Source organism: Oryctolagus cuniculus, chromosome 2 (assembly GCF_051225735.1).
Source record: "Oryctolagus cuniculus isolate XC-2025 breed Fujian yellow rabbit chromosome 2, ASM5122573v1, whole genome shotgun sequence".
In the NCBI taxonomy this organism is placed as follows: Eukaryota; Metazoa; Chordata; class Mammalia; order Lagomorpha; family Leporidae; genus Oryctolagus; species Oryctolagus cuniculus.
The window spans coordinates 83,293,255-83,310,718 of NC_142868.1; positions in this window are offsets into that span (position 1 = coordinate 83,293,255).

Sequence of the window (17,464 nt, forward strand, 5' to 3'; positions counted from 1 at the left end):
ATTGAGCTATAATAAACATGGGAGATAAATAAATCTTTCACATGCTGATTTCATTTCATTTGGTAAATTCCTAGCTGTGGGATGGCTAGGCCATATGATAGACCTATTTTTAGATTTCTGAGGAATTTCCATACAGTTTTCCATAATAGTTTACATTCCCACCAACAGTGTATTAGAATAACTTTTTCCCTATATCCTCAACAGCATTTATTGTTTTTTTGATTTTTGGATGATAGCCATTCTAACCTCCTTGTGGTTTTAATTTACATTTCCCTGATGGCTAGTGATCCTGAGAGCAATTTTTCATGTGTCTGTTGGCCATTTGTATTTCATCCTTTGAAAAATGCCTGATCATGTCCTTCACTCATTTCTTAACTGGATTATTTATTTTGTTGTTGCTGAGTTTTTTGAGCTCCTTATATATTCTGAATATATATCAGCTTTATCAGCTACACAATTTGCAAACATTTTCTCCCATTCTGTTAGTTGCTGCTTCACTTTGTGTGTGTTTTCCTCACTGTGCAGAAGTTTCTTAATTATTTTTGCTTTTAGTGCCTGTGCTTCTGGGGTATTATCCAAGAAGTATTTGCTTATGCCAATGCTTTGCAGTGTTTCCCCGATGTTTTCCTCTAGTAGTTTGATGGTATCAGGTCATTGATTTAGATCCTTTATCCGTTTAAGAGTTGATTTTTGGGATAAGGTGTAAGGTAGGGTTCTTGTTTCATACATCAGCATGTGGAGATCCAATTTTCCCAGCAGCAGTTGTTGAAGAGACTGTCCTTTCCTCAGGGATTGATTTCAGCTCATTTGTCAAAGTTAAGTTGGCTGTAGTAGTGTGGATTAGTTTCTGGGGTTTCTATTCTGTTCTGTGGTCTACTTGTCTGTTTTTGTGCCAGTACCAGTCTGTGTCTTTTTTTTTTTTTAAGATTTATTTATTTATTTATTTGAAAGGCAGAATTACAGAGAGGCAGAGAGAGAGAGGGAGGGAGGGAGGGAGAGATATCTTCTATCTGCTGGTTCACTCCCCAAATATTTACAATGGTTGGAGCTGGGCTGACCTGAAGCCAGGAACCAGGAGCTTCTTCTGGGTCTCCCACGTGGGTGCAGGGGCCCAAGGACTTGGGCCATCTTCTACTGCTTTCCCAGGCCATAGCAGAGAGCCGAATCTGAAGTGGAGCAACCAGGACTTGAACCAGCACCCATATGGGATGCCGGGAGTGCAGGTGGCAGTTTTACCCTCTAAGCCACAGCATCACAACACAGGCTGTTTTGATTGTAACTGCCCTATAATATGTCTTTTTAAAAAAATTTAAAGATTTTATTTTATTTATTTGAGAGTCAGAGAGAAAGATCGTCCATCTGCTTGCTTATTCCCCAAATGGCCACAATAGCTGGGTGGTCAGAGCTGCACTGATCCAAAGCCAGGAGCCAGGACCTTCTTCTGGGTCTCACATGCAGGTGCAGGAGCCCAAATACTTGACTATTTCTACTGCTTTCCCAGGCCATAGCAGAGAGCTGGATTGGAAGAGAAGCAGCCGGGACTGTAATAGGTGCTCATGTGGGATGCCAGCGCCACAGGTGGATTAACCCACTGTGCCACAATGCCAGTCCCTGTAATATGTCTTGGAATCTGGTATTGTGATGTCTGTGGTTTTGCTTTTCTTGTTTAAGATTATTTTAGCTATTTGGGGTCTCCTGTGTTTCCATATGAATTTTAGTATTGTTTTTTCTAGGTCTGAAGAGAATGTCCTTGGTATTTTGATTGGAATTGCATTAAATCTGTAAATTGCTTTGGGTAATGTGGACATTTTGATGACATTAATTCTTCCAATCCAAAGCATGAAAGATTCTTCTAATATTTTTGTGTATCTTCTATTTTTTTTCTTTAATTTTTTAAAATAATTTTCATTGTAGAGAACTTTCACATCCTTGGTTAAATTTATTCCAAGTTATTTAAATTTTTTGTTTCTAGTGTGAGTGGTACTGATCTTACAGTTTCTTTCTCAACTATAACATTGTTTGTATATGCAAAGGCTGTAGATTTTTGTATGTTGATTTTATATCTTACAACTTTACTAAACTCTCTTGTGAGTTGCAATAGTTTCTTAGTAGAATTTTTTGGTTCCCCTATACATAGAATCCTGTCATCTGCAAACAGAGATAATTTGACTTCCTCTTTTCCAATCTGTATTCCTTTGATTTGTATTTCTTTAATAATGGCTCTGGCCAAAAATTCCAGAAATATATTGAACAGCAAAGATGAAAGTGGGCATCGTTGTCTGGCTCTGGATCTTAGTGAAAATGTTTCCAAATTTTCTCTGTTGAATATGATGCTGGCTGTGGATTTGTCATATATTGGCTTGATCGTGTTGAGGAATAATCCTTCTATTTCCGTTTTGCTTAAGGTTTTTATCATGAACAGCTGTTGTATTTTATTAAATGCTTTCTCTGCATTTATTGAGATAATCATATGGTTTTTGTTTGTTAATGTGATGTATCACATTTATTGATTTACAAATGTTTAACCATCCCTACATACTGGGGATAAATCCCACTTGATTGGGGTGAATGGTCTTTCTGATGTGTTGTTGGATTTGATTAGCTAGTAGTTTGTTGAGGACTTTATGCATCTATGTTCATCAGGAAGATTGGGCTATAGTTCCCTTTCTTTGCTGTATCTTTTTCAGGTTTTGGAATTAAGGTGATGCTGGCCTCATGGAAGGAGATTGGGAGGCTTCCCTCCTTTTCAGTTGTTTCAAAGTTTGAAAAAAATTGTGATTAGTTCTTTTAAAATTTTGGTAGAGGGGCAGTGCTGTGGTGTAGAGGGTAAAGCATCTGCCTGCAGTGTTGGCATCCCATACAGGCATTGGTTCAAGTCCTGGCTTCTGATCCTGGTGCCTGCTATTTCACCTAGGAAAGCAGTGGAAGATTCCCCAAGTGCTTGGGCCCCTGCACCCACATGGGATACCCAGAAGAGGCTCCGGGCTTCTGTCTTTGGACCAGCCCAGCTCTGGCAGTTGGCAGCCATTCAGGAAGTGAACCAGCAGATGGAAGATTCATTCTCTCTCTCTCTCTCTCTCTCTCTCTCTCTCTCACTATCTCTCTCTCTCTCTCTCTAACTATGCTTTTCAATAGATACATCTTAAAAAATTTTTTTTGATAGAATTCAGCCCAACAATGCTGGGCTTTGGGGAGGGTTTTTATTACTGATTCAATTTCTATCTTGGTTATTGGTCTATTTAGGTTTTACTGTGTATTCATGACTCAGTTTTGGTAGATTGCATATGTCCAGAAATCTATCCATTTCTTCTAAATTTTCCACTTTGTTGGCATCTAGCTATTGGCAGTAGTTACTGATGATTCTTTTTATTACTGTGGTATCCATTGTAATATCTCCTTTTTCATCTCTGATTTTATTAATTTGGGTCTTATCCCTTTTTTTGGTTTAATTTGGGTCTTATCCCTTTTTTTGTTTGGTTTAATTAGATTTCCACTGTATTTTCTATTTGAAAAATTCTTCATTTCTGCTATTTGATTTGTCTTCTTTTTCTCTGTCTCTAGGCAGAATTTTTCTTCCATTTCATGTATGGATTTCTTTCACTTGTGTATTTGCTTCTCTGTTTTTTTCTTTTTTCACTATTATTTTTTATTTAATAAATGTAAATTTACAAAGTACAACTTTTGCATTGTTGTGGCTTTTTCCCCATAACCTCCCTCCCACCTGCAGCCATCCCATCTCCCACTCCCTGTCCCATCCCACTCTTCATCAAGATTCATTTTCAATTATCTTTATATACAGAAGATCAACTTAGTATATACTAAGCAAAGATTTCAACAGCCTGCACCCACACCGCGCAAGATATAGAGTACTGTTCGACTAGTAGTTTTACTGTTAATTCTCATAGTACAACACATTAAGGACAGAGATCCTACATGGGGAGCAGGTGCACAGTGGTGACCATTCTTTTGAATTCCTTTTCAGGCGTTTCATCAATCGGTTTGTCCTAACCTTCTAATATTGAAGTGTTATTGTCTTCCTTTTGGGGAATTTGTCTTGTTCTTGTTTCTTGTATTCGTACATTTATTTTTAGGCATTTGTGTAAATGCTTGTGAGGTTTCTCCTCTGAGGGTGTTTATCTTTGGATTATGCCTCTGTGCCCTGTGGAGTGTCTCGTCCTTCAGTGGATATCCAGAGGCGTATGCTGGGTGGGGGCAGGGAGCTCTGGCCAGTGCTCAAGGGTGTGGCAGGAGTCCAGGGTGACTGACACTCAGGCTGGGTGTGGTAGATCTCATCTATCGTCAGCAGGGGTCAGGGTATGATCGTGTTGGCTGGCATGATTATAGTGTCAGCCCCTCTCTGCCAAGGTGAACCAACCACCAGGGTGAGCCCACAGTGCCTAGGCACCTCACCCATGCAAGTGCCTGAACTACACAAAGGATTCGTGTGCTCTTCAGTGTGGGCGCAAAAGCCTGAGCCTCTGAGACCAGACACAGCAGAGGCAGCCACACCCGACTCACTCTCAGTCCCATGAGTGTCCCCTGTCTACTGAAAGAGTTACGGCATGCCCAGAGTCAGCTGCTTAACCAATAGGGTTGGTTGGTGCCCCTCCTTGGTAAGTTGAGTCCAGGTGTCCATGGTAGAGTGAGGGGGAGGGGAGAGATTCCTAGGCCTAAGTGGGTGTCCTGCCCCCCTCATCCTTCCAGGCTAGACTCAAAGTCAGAGGGGACTGCAGATTTATCCCTCCAACAAAATCCCACAGCAATGCAGGACGCAGCAGGCTCTACTGGCCCTAGTAAGATGGCGTCTCCTCCCTGCTGGTTGCCGGGTGCCTGGCTCCAGGAAGGTGATGTCCCCTTTAGGACTGGCTGCAGGAGCTGCCAGTGGTTTTCTGCTCCCTGCCATGTAATTATAATCACTGCTGCTGTTTTTTTTGTTGTTGTTGTTTTTTAATTTTTTTTGACAGGCAGAGTGCACAGTGAGAGAGAGAGACAGAGAGAAAGGTCTTCCTTTGCCGTTGGTTCACCCTCCAATGGCTGCTGCGGCCAGTGCTCTGCAGCCGGCGCACCGCGCTGATCCGAAGGCAGGAGCCAGGTGCTTCTCCTGGTCTCCCATGGGGTGCAGGGCCCAAGCACTGGGGCCATCCTCCACTGCACTCCCTGGCCACAGCAGAGAGCTGGCCTGGAAGAGGGGCAACCGGGACTAGAACCCGGTGTGCCGGCGCCGCTAGGCGGAGGATTAACCTATTGAGCCGTGGTGCCAGCCCACTACTGCTGTTTTTAAACAATTTAATAAATATGTTTAAAATTTCGGAATTTTAATTTCTAAAATGATAGTGATATAGCCCACACTTAACAAAAAAAAAAGTTCTGCATTATGGCACAGTGGGTAAAGCTGCCATTTGCAACAGCAGCATCCCACATGAGGGCCAGTTTGAGTCCCGGCTGCTCCATTTCTGATCCAGCTCCCTGCTGATGCACCTGGGAATGCACCAGAAGATGTCGCAAGGACTGGGCCCCTGCCACCCATGTGGGAGACCCTAACTGAGTTGTAGTCTCCTGGCTTCTACACTCTGAATGAGTTGAGTGCATATGGTTGGATATTTACGGTGGTTTTGGGGTTGAGAGTATGACACAGTGGTTAAGACTCCGCTGGGAAGCCCCAACGAAATATCAAAGTGAGTCTGAGTCCCAGCTTCCGGCCAGCGCCCCAGCTACTGCAGGCATCTGGGGAGTGTCTGTTTTTGTCTCTTTCTTTCAAATAAAAAGTAATTTTTAATTGATTCCAATCTTTAAACAGCATGGCTTGAAAATTCTTGAAATGAAATGTCATGTTGTCTCATGCCAAACACATACAAGGAGAGAGAATTGGTTTGTTTATCACCTGTAGTAGACTTTTATGCCTTCCCAGCATAAAATCTTTCTCTCTGTTTCACGTGGCTCTGGATTTCTTTATTGACTGGTTTGAAGGAGGCTGTGTCTCCCCTGATGATGGGACTGGCCCCCGTGGCCTCACAGAACCTCGTCCCTGGATGTGGTGTAGACATGGAACCTGAGCTGTTCTAGTCACAGTGACTTACTGGGGTTTTTTACTGAAATGCTGCAGCAAATATGTTCCCTTTTTCCTTGTTGTCACTCAGGAGTGAGAAGCAACCTCTGAAGTGTTGTGCTATTTGGAAACCATGAAGAGTCATCCTTTAGTGGTACTGACACTGTGTTGGGCAGAGCAGAAACACGGAAAGAACCCGGTTATTGGAGATGTGAGAGTTTATCCTGTTCCTGCACTATCTCATATACGTGGGGCATTAATGTGTCTTTACTGATGTTAAAACCTGTTTGAATGTAGGCTTTTTGTTTTGTTTTAAACTTGTAGATGTGTTTAGTTGTCACCACAGTACAGTGGTGTGATTGATGGAAAGACACACACAGGATGCAGAGTTTCTTGAAGGGCCAGGGATGCGGACTCTCAGAGATGCTTACACAACGCAGAGGACAGAGCAGCGTGCGCGAGGTGGGCACGTAGCTTCTTGTATCCCCACATTCCCCAGGAGTTGCTGCTGGGGCTTTTGTTTGCTCCCAGCTCCCCTTCCTTCATTCCCTACTCCCTGAGTGTGTTTTGGAGGCTGTGGCATCGCATGGTCACCAGGTGCAAGTAGCCAGTACAACACAGCTTCCGCACCAGACACAATATTTACTGTACGACTGGGTGGACTGCAGGTCGATTCTCCAGGTGCAGCATCACCCTTCAGCACTCCCGGGCCTTGTGTCTCTCTCGGGTTCATTCTTACAAACGGAGAATTTCTTCCAGGGTAATGGTCTCAGGCTATCTCCTACAAAAAGTATTTAATTACTCTCTCGTCTGTGTTGTCATTTGACTATAGTAATTACTGTAGAGTCAGACAAAGCTCTGACAGTTACTTAGAATTCAGAAAACCTACTGGAGTATTAGAACAAGAAAGGATTGCAGTCTTCTTCCCTTTCAGGTGGGTAGCATAGGATTAGCTAAGAGCCTGCAGGATCCGAAGGAAAGACCTTTACATGGTTGTAGAGATAAACTGACATTTACCCGTCTCAGGGGCAAGAGATGCAAGACCAAGAATACACTGAAGAAGGTGAGTTGCAAGCATAATCGGACCTGCAAAGGGACAATCCCGGCCCTCGGAGGAGCCTGGGCAGGGATAACGTACATTTTCTCTCACTGGACAGAAGTGTTTAAATCTTGGGAAAATGTATCAGTCAGTAGAATATAGAGTAAATTAAACCTTTGGTAGAGATAATTTAGGACTAAAAAATAGTATATAATTGATATTGAAGCATTTAATATGTGAGATTATTTAGCTTATTTGAGTAACAGATGATTCTTGTGATTCCAATATGAAATATATCACTGAAAAATTAATAGGGCTGACACTGTGGCATAGCTGGTTAAACCACCTTCTGAGCACCAGCGTCTCATATGGGCGTTGGTTTGTGTCCCAGCTGCTCCACTTCCGATCAGCTCCCTGCTAATGCACCTGGGAAAGCAGCAGAAGACGGCCCAATTGCTTGTGCCCCTGCACCAAAATGGCAAACCCAGAAGAGGCTCCTGGTCCTGGCTTAGGCCTGGCCTGGCCCCAGCCATTGAGGCTGTTTGGGGAGTTAACAAGCAGATGGAAGACTTCTTTCTTTCTCTGTAACTTTGCCTTTCAAATAAATAAAATTAATCTTTAAAAAAAACAACAACAAAAAAGGGAAAAATTAGTATATACTTATAACTTTAAGTAGAAATCCTACCCTGTTTGAAACATTATTGTACTATTTTATGTGAATTTTTAACTTTGTTACTGCAGTTAGTATCAACAAATTTCACATGTGAAAAAAGTCTAATTAAAATTACTATTAATATTAACTCCAACACTAATATTAATATCTAGTCATCAAACCCAGAGTTTTATTTCTCAGGAAGATTAATAAAACTTTAGCTTCATATCAGTTTAACTCCTTTAAAATTACATGGAAAAGTATGTCTCTCTTAAGTCTTCCATAAGTATTTGCATTCCTGGTATGGAAGACTGCATGCTCGGCTCATCAAAGGCGGGATCAATGGAAGAACATGCAGTGTGGGTCGCATGCATAAGAGGAAAAAGTCAACTCTGACAAATCAATGAGAAGACATCTCACACGAACATTCTTCTACAGGAACCAAACATGCGCCAGCAACATTTACTACTTCACATGGTCAGTAAGACATATGAAAAAACTGGCTCTATGAAAGAAACAAAAGGCGAGTGTAGGAAGGGATCATTACAGTAATAGCTCTCGTGGATAGAATGTATTCAGCATTTGCTGTATGCTAGTCTTCCGGATAACCTAGAGGTAGGAATGATTGTGTAATGAGGTAGAGTGGGGTTTTTCTTATCTTCTTGAATTTTGACTAAATTTACAACTGAAAACTGAAGGTACTACTTAATGCCCCATATTCTTTCCAGAGCTCAAAAAGCTGTCGGTGTGATGGCGCCTTTCAAACAAGTCTGGCACTTTCACCTCTGCCTCATGGGAGCCAATGAGAGCTTACTTTCCAAGGGAACGGCCTGTGTCTTGCAGACTTCCTGTCTCTTTCCTATGGAGAGGAGACTTTAAAAAAATTATTTATTTGAGAGGTAGAGTTACAGAGGGGGGAGGGAGGAGAGAGAGAGAGAGATCTTCCACCCACTGGTTCACTCCCAAAATGGCCCCAACAGTAGTGCTGTGCCAATCCGGAGCCAGAAGCTTCTTCCAGGTCTCCCACGTGGGTGCAGGGGCCCAAGGACTTGGGCCATCCTCTACTGCTTTCCCAGGCCCTAGCAGAGAGCTGGATCCAAAGTAGAGCAGCTGGACTTGAACTGACGCCCATATGGGATGCGGGCACATGCAGTCTGGGGGCCTGGTGAGTAGGGAATGGGGGTGGGGCAGTTGGCGAGAATTAGAAAGGTGTGCAGGAGAGAGATGTCTGCAAAGGAGCAACATATTCGGTGTTTCAGTTAGGCCCTTCATGCCAACGATGGAGACGGGGAAGGAGCTGGTTTGCTTGGGCCTCTTTGGTGGGCGGGAAGGTTAACAGCTGCAGTGGGGTTGAGGAAGATTGCAGAGGGTTGGGAAGTTTCTCCATGGAGTGGGGGCTGGGTTCTGCTCTCAGCCATGCAGGCAAGGAACTGAAAAGTGATGGGGTGCTTTAGATCTTTCATGCTTGCTCCGTCCCTGCCTAAGAGGTGATGCCACCCCTGTAGCAAGAGCTCACGTGGCAAGGGGTTGGAGAGGAGTAACCCCCGCTCCGGGTCCTCTGAAGAACCAGCTAATGCCCCCAGCGCAAGGGGAGCCAGCGTCTGGGTATGTGCCGGCAGCGGTGCTGAGTTAGCCAGGAAGCGACCGCAGCCACGGGCAGCGGGGAGCCGCTTCCTTCCCCCTTCCGGGTCCCGATGCCTCAGGGTAGATGCGAAGCATAGGGAGGAGACGGGAAAGAGACCACTGAAACCCTCATCTGGCAATTCCTGGGGCTGCGGATGACGAGAACGTTGAATCATGTACATGGTTAAAGCTGTAAAGATTGAAACGAGTTTATTTTTTAAAGATTTATTTATTTATTTGAAAGGCGGAGTTCCGGGGTGGGGGGGAGATATATTCCACCTCTGGTTCACACCCCAAATGTCTGCAACAGTTGGGGACTGAGCCAGACTGGAGCCAGAAGCTAGGAGCTTCATCTGGGTCTCCCATGAGGGTGCAGGGGCTCAAACATGTGGGCCATGTTCTACTGCTTTCCCAGGTGCATTAGCAGGGAGCTGGATCAGAAGTGGAGGAGCCAGGACTTGAGCCAGCGTCCATATGGGATGCCTATTCTAACATCCCAAGGTGATGGGAAATTCTGGAATTGGAAGGAGATAACAAGTGAGCCACTCACCCATAGGAAAGAGGGAACCTGGTAGCAGTTCCAAAAAAAAGTTCATGTTTGCACTGCAGCATGCCCACCATGATGTTTATGTTTGTAGGAACATAAAGAAGTGTTGACTGAAACACTTCTCGTGGTGAACATTTGTTACTTCAGGGAGTGGGATGGGAAGGATGGAAGAGCCAGCTATTTAAATTTTTATAATCTTTTACATCAACTCCATGGCTTTAAGAAAATAAAGTGGGCCGGCACCACGGCTCAATAGACTAATCCTCTGCCTTGTGGCGCCGGCACACCGGGTTCTAGTCCCGGTCGGGGCACTGGATTCTGTCCCGGTTGCCCCTCTTCCAGGCCAGCTCTCTGCTGTGGCCCAGGAAGGCAGTGCAGGATGGCCCAGGTGCTTGGGCCCTGTACCCCATGGGAGACCAGGAGAAGTGTCTGGCTCCTGCCTTCGGATCAGTGTGGTGCACCGGCCACAGCGTGCCAGCCATGGCGGCCATTGGAGGGTGAACCAATGGCAAAAGGAAGACCTTTCTCTGTCTCTCTCTCTCACTATCCACTCTGCCTGTCAAAAAGAAAAAAAAAAAAAAAGAAAAAAAAGAAAAGAAAAGAAAAGAAAAGAAAAAGAAAAAAAAAGAAAATAAAGTAGGCCAGGACCTCTGGGCAGTGGCTGATGGATGCACTTGCTTTCCCCCCATCCCCAACTTCAATCCTCGAACCTCTCTTGAGCCGTCTTTTGACCGTCAGGACTGGCAGTCGGGCTGTTAGGCTGCACCTGTCCCTGGAGACCAGCCGGCAAGCCCTGAGTAAGGTTGGGAGCACAGGGGATCCTCGGTGATCCCCAGACCTCAGGGGAAGGCTTGTCTAAGTTTGCTGGGGTGTGTTAGCCCTCAGCCTCCTGGGAACCAGGAGAAAGCTGAGCAGGTGGACAAAATTCTTTCTGTCCCTGAGAGTGGAAGATTATGACACCAGGGATCTGATGGCCCTCCCCCTGCTAGACTGGGCTTTAATGAGAAGATATCATCCCCACCCCCCGCTGTGTCCACTGGGCAAGGAATCCACGGGCCGAGGGATGGAGCTGGCCCCCACCCGCTTTTCGACAGCATGCTCCCAGTGCACAGGGCCCCTGTGCACAGTCCACGCATTCCTGAGCCCCCAGAGCCTGGAGTGGCTTCTGGCCTTGGGTCTCTGGTGAGCTTGTTTCTTGGGCTCACAGATGTCGAAAGAAAGGCTGTCAATAAGGATAATGAACTAGGTCAAGGGCTACCCAGGTGCAACTGGGGACTTCCTGTGGTGCAGAGCAGAGCAGGGGGCAGAAGCAGGCTGGAGTCCCTGTACTAGTAACACCGCATCCCAAGGAATCTGAGAATTGGAAACTCAAATCTGACTTTCCTGGCTGTTGTATGCGTCTAGGTAGGGGGATGGGAGGCTGGTATTTCCAGGTGTGAGCCTGGTTTATAAATGTGTGCATAGTGTATTTGGGCTTTCATTTGTTCTTTCACCTGGGGTCCCACCAGCGTGGTAGAGTGGGCCTGTCTTTGTGTGGATACAGAGACCTCAGTGAGCTCCCGCTGTCCTCCTCATTCCCTGAGTATTGGCACAGCCACTTTTACTTCCATTTTTTTGAATGCTGTGTTTTGTTATGGTCATGCACCACAGTCAGTGGTGGACAGCCTACCCAATACTGGTGGCTCCAGGAGGTCAGGGGGCCTGGTGACGTCATAGCCATGTTGACTTGTGCAAGCACACTCTACGGCGCTGGCACTGTGCTGGTGCTGCCTACCCATACATTTCTCAGAACTCATTCCTGTTAAAGGACTCACGACTGTATTTTTTTAAAAAAAGATTTATTTATTTACTTGAAAGTCAGAGTTACACAGACAGAGAAGGAGAGGCAGGGAGAGGGAGAGGGAGAGAGAGAGAGGTCTTCCATCTGCTGGATCACTTCCCAATTGGCTGCAACAGCTGGAGCTGCACCAATCCAAAGTCAGGAGCCAGGAGCTTCTTCCAGGTCTCCCACGCAGGTGCAGGGGCCCAAGCACTTGGGCCATTTTCTACTGCTTTCCCAGGCCATAGCAGAGAGCTGGATTGGAAGTGGAGCAGCCTGGACTTGAGCTGGTGCCCATATGAGATGACAGCACCAGGCAGGGGCTTTCCCTGCTACGCCACAGCGCCTGCCCCTTCTCCCCCTTTTCTGTGATTGAAACCTCAGGCGCTGTGAGATCCTGAGAAGCCTGTGGGGTCTGTGCTGTCCTCAAGAGCCCTTTGACTGGGCCTCCCCCTGTTCTTACTCCCCCTACTGCTATGCCCCAGGTGCTCTGCTTTCTCCTACAATGCTTCTGCATTAACCGCAGTGCACTCCCTAGCCGCCTTCCAATCTGTTAAGTGAACTGCACCCTGACTGACCTACTTAGCATCTCAGAGCCCTGCCCTGCTGTCTCTCACTCATTGCAGTGCTCCACGTAGCACAGCCAGCTTCCAACACACTCAAACAGATACTTGCATTTGTGTTGCTCTCCCCCTGCCAGAGTAGAAGCTGCCTGAGGGCAGGCAGGGATTGCATCTGTCCTGTTCACAGCTCTATGGCAGCACCTAGAGAAGAGCCTGGTACCTGGCAGGAACCCAGCAGGTGTTTGTTGAATGAACGCATGAATGGAGGCATCCCAGGGCTGCAGACCTCCAACCGAGGTCTACATTCTCACCAGGCTCATGGTCCTGGCCGCCCTTCATGCTGGCCTCTTTTGGAAAATGTCTGGGTTACATCTGTGCCAGTCGTTCCGTAACCACCTCTGCACCCAGCCATCAGCCACATGCTCACTATACCAGTTCACGCGCTGGGTGACTTTGGACTAATTGTTTAGATACTCTGAGCCTCCTTCCTGGGGAGCTGCTGCTGGGCTTAGACCCAGGGCACGTGGGGAGCATTTCACAGTGCTGGGCGTGTGAGTTAGTGCTCCCTCAGTGGTAACTGTAGATATGGGGAGTGGAAAGTGTTAGGGTATAGGAACGAGGCAAAGAGGAGACAGATCAAGAACAGGTTTATTTATTTATTTTTTGACAGAGTGGACAGTGAGAGAGGTAGAGACAGAGAGAAAGGTCTTCCTTTACCATTGGTTCACCCTCCAATGGCCGCTGCAGCCGGCATGCTGTGGCTGGCGCACTGCGCTGATCCGAAGCCCGGAGCCAGGTGCTTCTGGTCTCCCATGGGGTGGGGGGCCCAAGCACTTGGGCCATCCTCCACTGCCTTCCTGGGCCACAGCAGAGAGCTGGACTGGAAGAGGAGCAACCAGGACAGAATCTAGCGCCCCCACCGGGACTAGAACCCTGGGTGCTGGCGCCGCAGGCAGAGGATTAGCCTATTGAGCCACGGCGCCGGCAAGAACGGGTTTATTAAAAGACAAACCTGAAAGCGACCCATTACCAGTGACGGTAAAGAGCACATGGAAGAGAGCTCAGTTCTCTTACAAGGCTGGGGTTTATATAGTTAAGGCAGCCGAGGGTCATGGGTGCGCGGGTGTTAGATGGGGCTGAGCTGGTTGAGGAAGATTGCCGGGGGTTGGGAAGTTTCTCAATGGAGCTGGGTTGGGTTCTGTTCTCAGGCGGGCAAAGAACTGGGGTGCTTTAGACCTGCTTCCGTTCTGGCTCCATCAGAAAGCACCAGCCTCAGTGGCTGTGTGCCTACCACACGGTACTCATCATGGCAATCCCGGGATGCCCCTGGCTGTACTTGGTCAGAAATCTCCCGTCGCCAAACCCCAGGTGGAGCCTCCACTCAGGGGTGGATTTGAGCTCCCACTTTCCAGGTTGATAACAACAGAAATGAATTCTCTACGGAGAGTTGCTGACGGCCTAGTGTGAGCTGGGCAGTTTTCTAGGTGCTGGGGTTACCGGGATGAGCAAAAGGAAACAAGCAGGATGTTAGCGCTTTCCCGGGGTAAGTGTAGGCGAGCAAGCGAGGGAGGAAGGAGGTGACCATGTTTCAAACAGGGTAGAGCTTGCTGAGGATGTGTGAGTTTAGCCTTGGAAACTCATGACTGGAGCATAGGGAGATTACTGATGCCATAGACAGGAGTGTCAATTTGTAAAGTCAACAACAGGAGTCACTGTGCACTTACTCCTCATGTAGGATCTCTATCCTTAATGTGCTGTACATTGAGATTTAATGCTATAACGAGTACTCAAACAATATATTTCACTTTGTGTTTCTATGGGGGTGCAAACTGTTGAAATCCTTACTTAATGCATACTAAACTGATCCTCTGTAAAAAAAAAAAAAAAAGAAATTATCAATTCCCAACTTGACTCTCACTGGGATTAAACATGACAATAGGTCTGCTCTGATTTCATCATCATTTAAAAAAAATCATCTATTATTTTTCACTTTTTGTTTCTGTGTGGGAGCAAACTGTTGAAATCCATATTTAATGTATACTAAGCTGATCTTCTGTATATTAAGATAATCGAAAATGAATCTTGATGTGAATGGAAGGGGAGAGGGAGTGGGAAAGGGGAGGGTTGTGGGTGGGAGGGACGGTATGGGGGGAAGCCATTGTAATCCATAAGTCGTACTTTGGAAATTTATATTCATTAAATAAAAGTTTAAAAAAAATTTATTTGAAAGGTAGAGTTACAGAGAGAGAGAGAGAGAGAGAGAGAAAGGTCTTCCTTCCGTTGGTTCACTCCCCAAATGGCCACTATGGCTGGGGCTGTGCCAATCCGAAGCCAGGAGCCAGGTGCTTCCTCCTGGTCTCCCATGCGGGTGCAGGGCCCAAGCACTTGGGCCATCCTCCACTGCCCTCCTGGGGCACAGCAGAGAGCTGGACTGGAAGAGGAGCAGCCAGGACTAGAACCCAGCGCCCATATGGGATGCCGGCGCCGCAGGCAGAGGATTAACCTAGTGCGCCATCGCGCTGGCCTCGAGTTTGGTCATTTGTAACTGCACCTTGAGCCCTCCATGCACCCTAAACTGCTTTTCTGCACAGCAGGAGAGTAGGGGAGAGCGGATGAAGGGCAGCACTTGGCACAGCCGGTAGCACGCTGCAGAGATAATCCACGTGGCTGCACTCATCCTTGCTATGGGGAAGCCAGTGCAGCGGAAGCCGCATTATCACCTGAAGGTTGCCCAGCAGTTTGATCTGAGAAGCGGAGTTAGATAATTTTTATATCTAAGAATGTCTTGATGTACCATAGTCACGCTTGCTTTTCATTTAACAAATGGCACAAGGGGGATGATCATTCCAGAAGCTTTCAGGAAAAAATTGGGAATAACTGGATATTTATGTGACTTAGTTTGGTGTGTGAATCATTTATCTGGTAAACCACAGTCCTGGATTTCTGAGTACAAATTACTTTTAATTTCCTCAAAGGCACACTGGGCTGACGTAGGGGGGCAGAAAGTGCTAAGAGGGAGAAAAAGGAAGGATGTGGGACATCCCAAGCCACCAGGCGCTCTGTTTTGGGTCCTGATAGGGGAAGTCTGCTATTTTTATTAGCTCTTGAATTTCGCATTCTTTTAAGCACCCATTGGTTTTTCTCCTTTTTCCTCCTTTGCTTGGTCATTTTCATACCCTGAGCAACTAAAGGAATATTTACTTGACTGGTTCAAGAGCACCACCCACTGGCCAAATTTGGTAATTTCAGGTTATTGGGTGGCTAGAAAAATCAAAACGTGTTTTGTTTGGTTTTGGTCGATTCACTTTTCAGTATAATTTTCCGGGTCCAGGATCATGTGAAAATCTAGGAGGCAGAGGGAGGCATGGCATGCCTTCTGTGTAGTTGACGGGGAGCTCAAGATTTTAAATGTCTAACCCCAGTGAGGGTGATGGTTATTTATTTATTTATTTTTTTTTAATTTGACAGAGTTAGACAGTGAGATGGAGAGACAGAGAGAAAGGTCTTCCTTCTAATGGTTCACTTCCCAAATGGCAGCCACGGCCGGAGCTGCGCTGATCCAAAGCCAGGAGCCAGGTGCTTCTCCTGGTCTCCCATGGGGTGCAGGGCCCAAGCACTTGGGCCATCCTCCACTGCACTCCCGGGCCACAGCAGAGAGCTGGACTGGAAGAGGAGCAGCCGGGACTAGAACCTGGTGCCCATATGGGATGCTGGCATTGCAGGCGGAGGATTAACCAAGTGAGCCACGGCGCCAGCCCCTAGGGTCATAGTTCAGTGGACGCTTATGGACAACCAGCAGGAAGAACGTCGGTGTGTGCTCTGGCCTGTGCCGGGTGTCCAGTCACACAATGGGGGAGACGAGGGCCTTTCAGGCAAACACTCACATCCCCCTGCGCCTCAGGAGAGCGATGCAAATCTGGAGACAGGAGGGAGCTCAGGGGGCATGGGGCAGGTTCTAGAAAGAGGGCTCCAGCCTGGCCTGCGGGAGCGGAGAAGGCATCTGGTGGGTGCCGTCCAGACCATGGGAGCAGAGACAAGCCACAGCCCGGCGGGAACATTTCCAGATGCGAGGAGCAGCAGGAGCAAGGGTCTCGGGCACAGGACCGCATGTGAGAGGGCCACGGCTGTTTGATTTTGTGCGGGAGCTCTGTGATTCCACGCTGGCAGCCCTCATGTGCTGGGCGGGGAGGTGCCGGCCCGGCCTCCCAGCCGCCCACCTGTGCACTCACTCTCTCCTTTTCCCTTCTCTTCTTCTCCCCAGGCATCTCTTTATCCGGCCTTCAAACCTCAGTCCTGGCAGGAAACGTTCACCATCTTCATGCGTCTTGGTCCTTGGCACATCCTGCTAAGAGTATTAGTGGGTTATTTATTTATTTGAGAGGCTGAGTTAGAGAGAGAGAGGGAGAGAGAGATCTTTCATCTGCTGCTTCACTCCCCATATGGTTGCCATGGCCAGAGCTGGGCTTATCCAAAGCCAGGAGTCAGGAGCTTCTTCCAGGTCCCCCACGTGGGTGCAGGGGACCAAACAGTTGGGCCATCTTCCACTGCTTTCCCAGGCCATTAGCAGAGGGCTGGATCGGAAGGGGGCATATTGATGCCAGTGCTGCAGGTGGAGACTTAACCTACTATGCACAGCGCCAGCCCCAGATTATTATTGGATTTTTTTTTAAATGCACAATCCAGGACTTTGCTCAGACACCACCTCCCCCAAGGGAAGCCCTCCTCGATGGCCATCTCTAAAATGGCCCCGCACTGTCTTTTTCCACTTCAGCCCTGTGCTCCAAGGGTCCGAGGTGATGCCCTGTGGTTCTGTGCCATCCAGTATGGCAGCCACGAGTCACAAAAGTGGCTAAGATGACTGAGAAATGGCAATTTTAAATTAATAGAGTTTTAATCAGTCTGCATTGAAACAGCTTCCTGCGTCCAGTGGCTACTGTACTGGGCAGTGCAGCTCTGGGTCTCACAGTAGACTGTGCTTCCTTGCGGTGGGGATTTGGGCTGTTTCATTCACACCAACCCATGGAAGAGTGCTATGACTTGAATGTTCCCGTCCACTCTAGGATTCGTATTGAAACCTAACCCTCCATGCACCGGACCTTTTACCCGGTGACCAGGCAACAGGATTCTTTCTACCTGCAACACTGCAGCCTTGGAAGACCCCAGACAACCACCTTG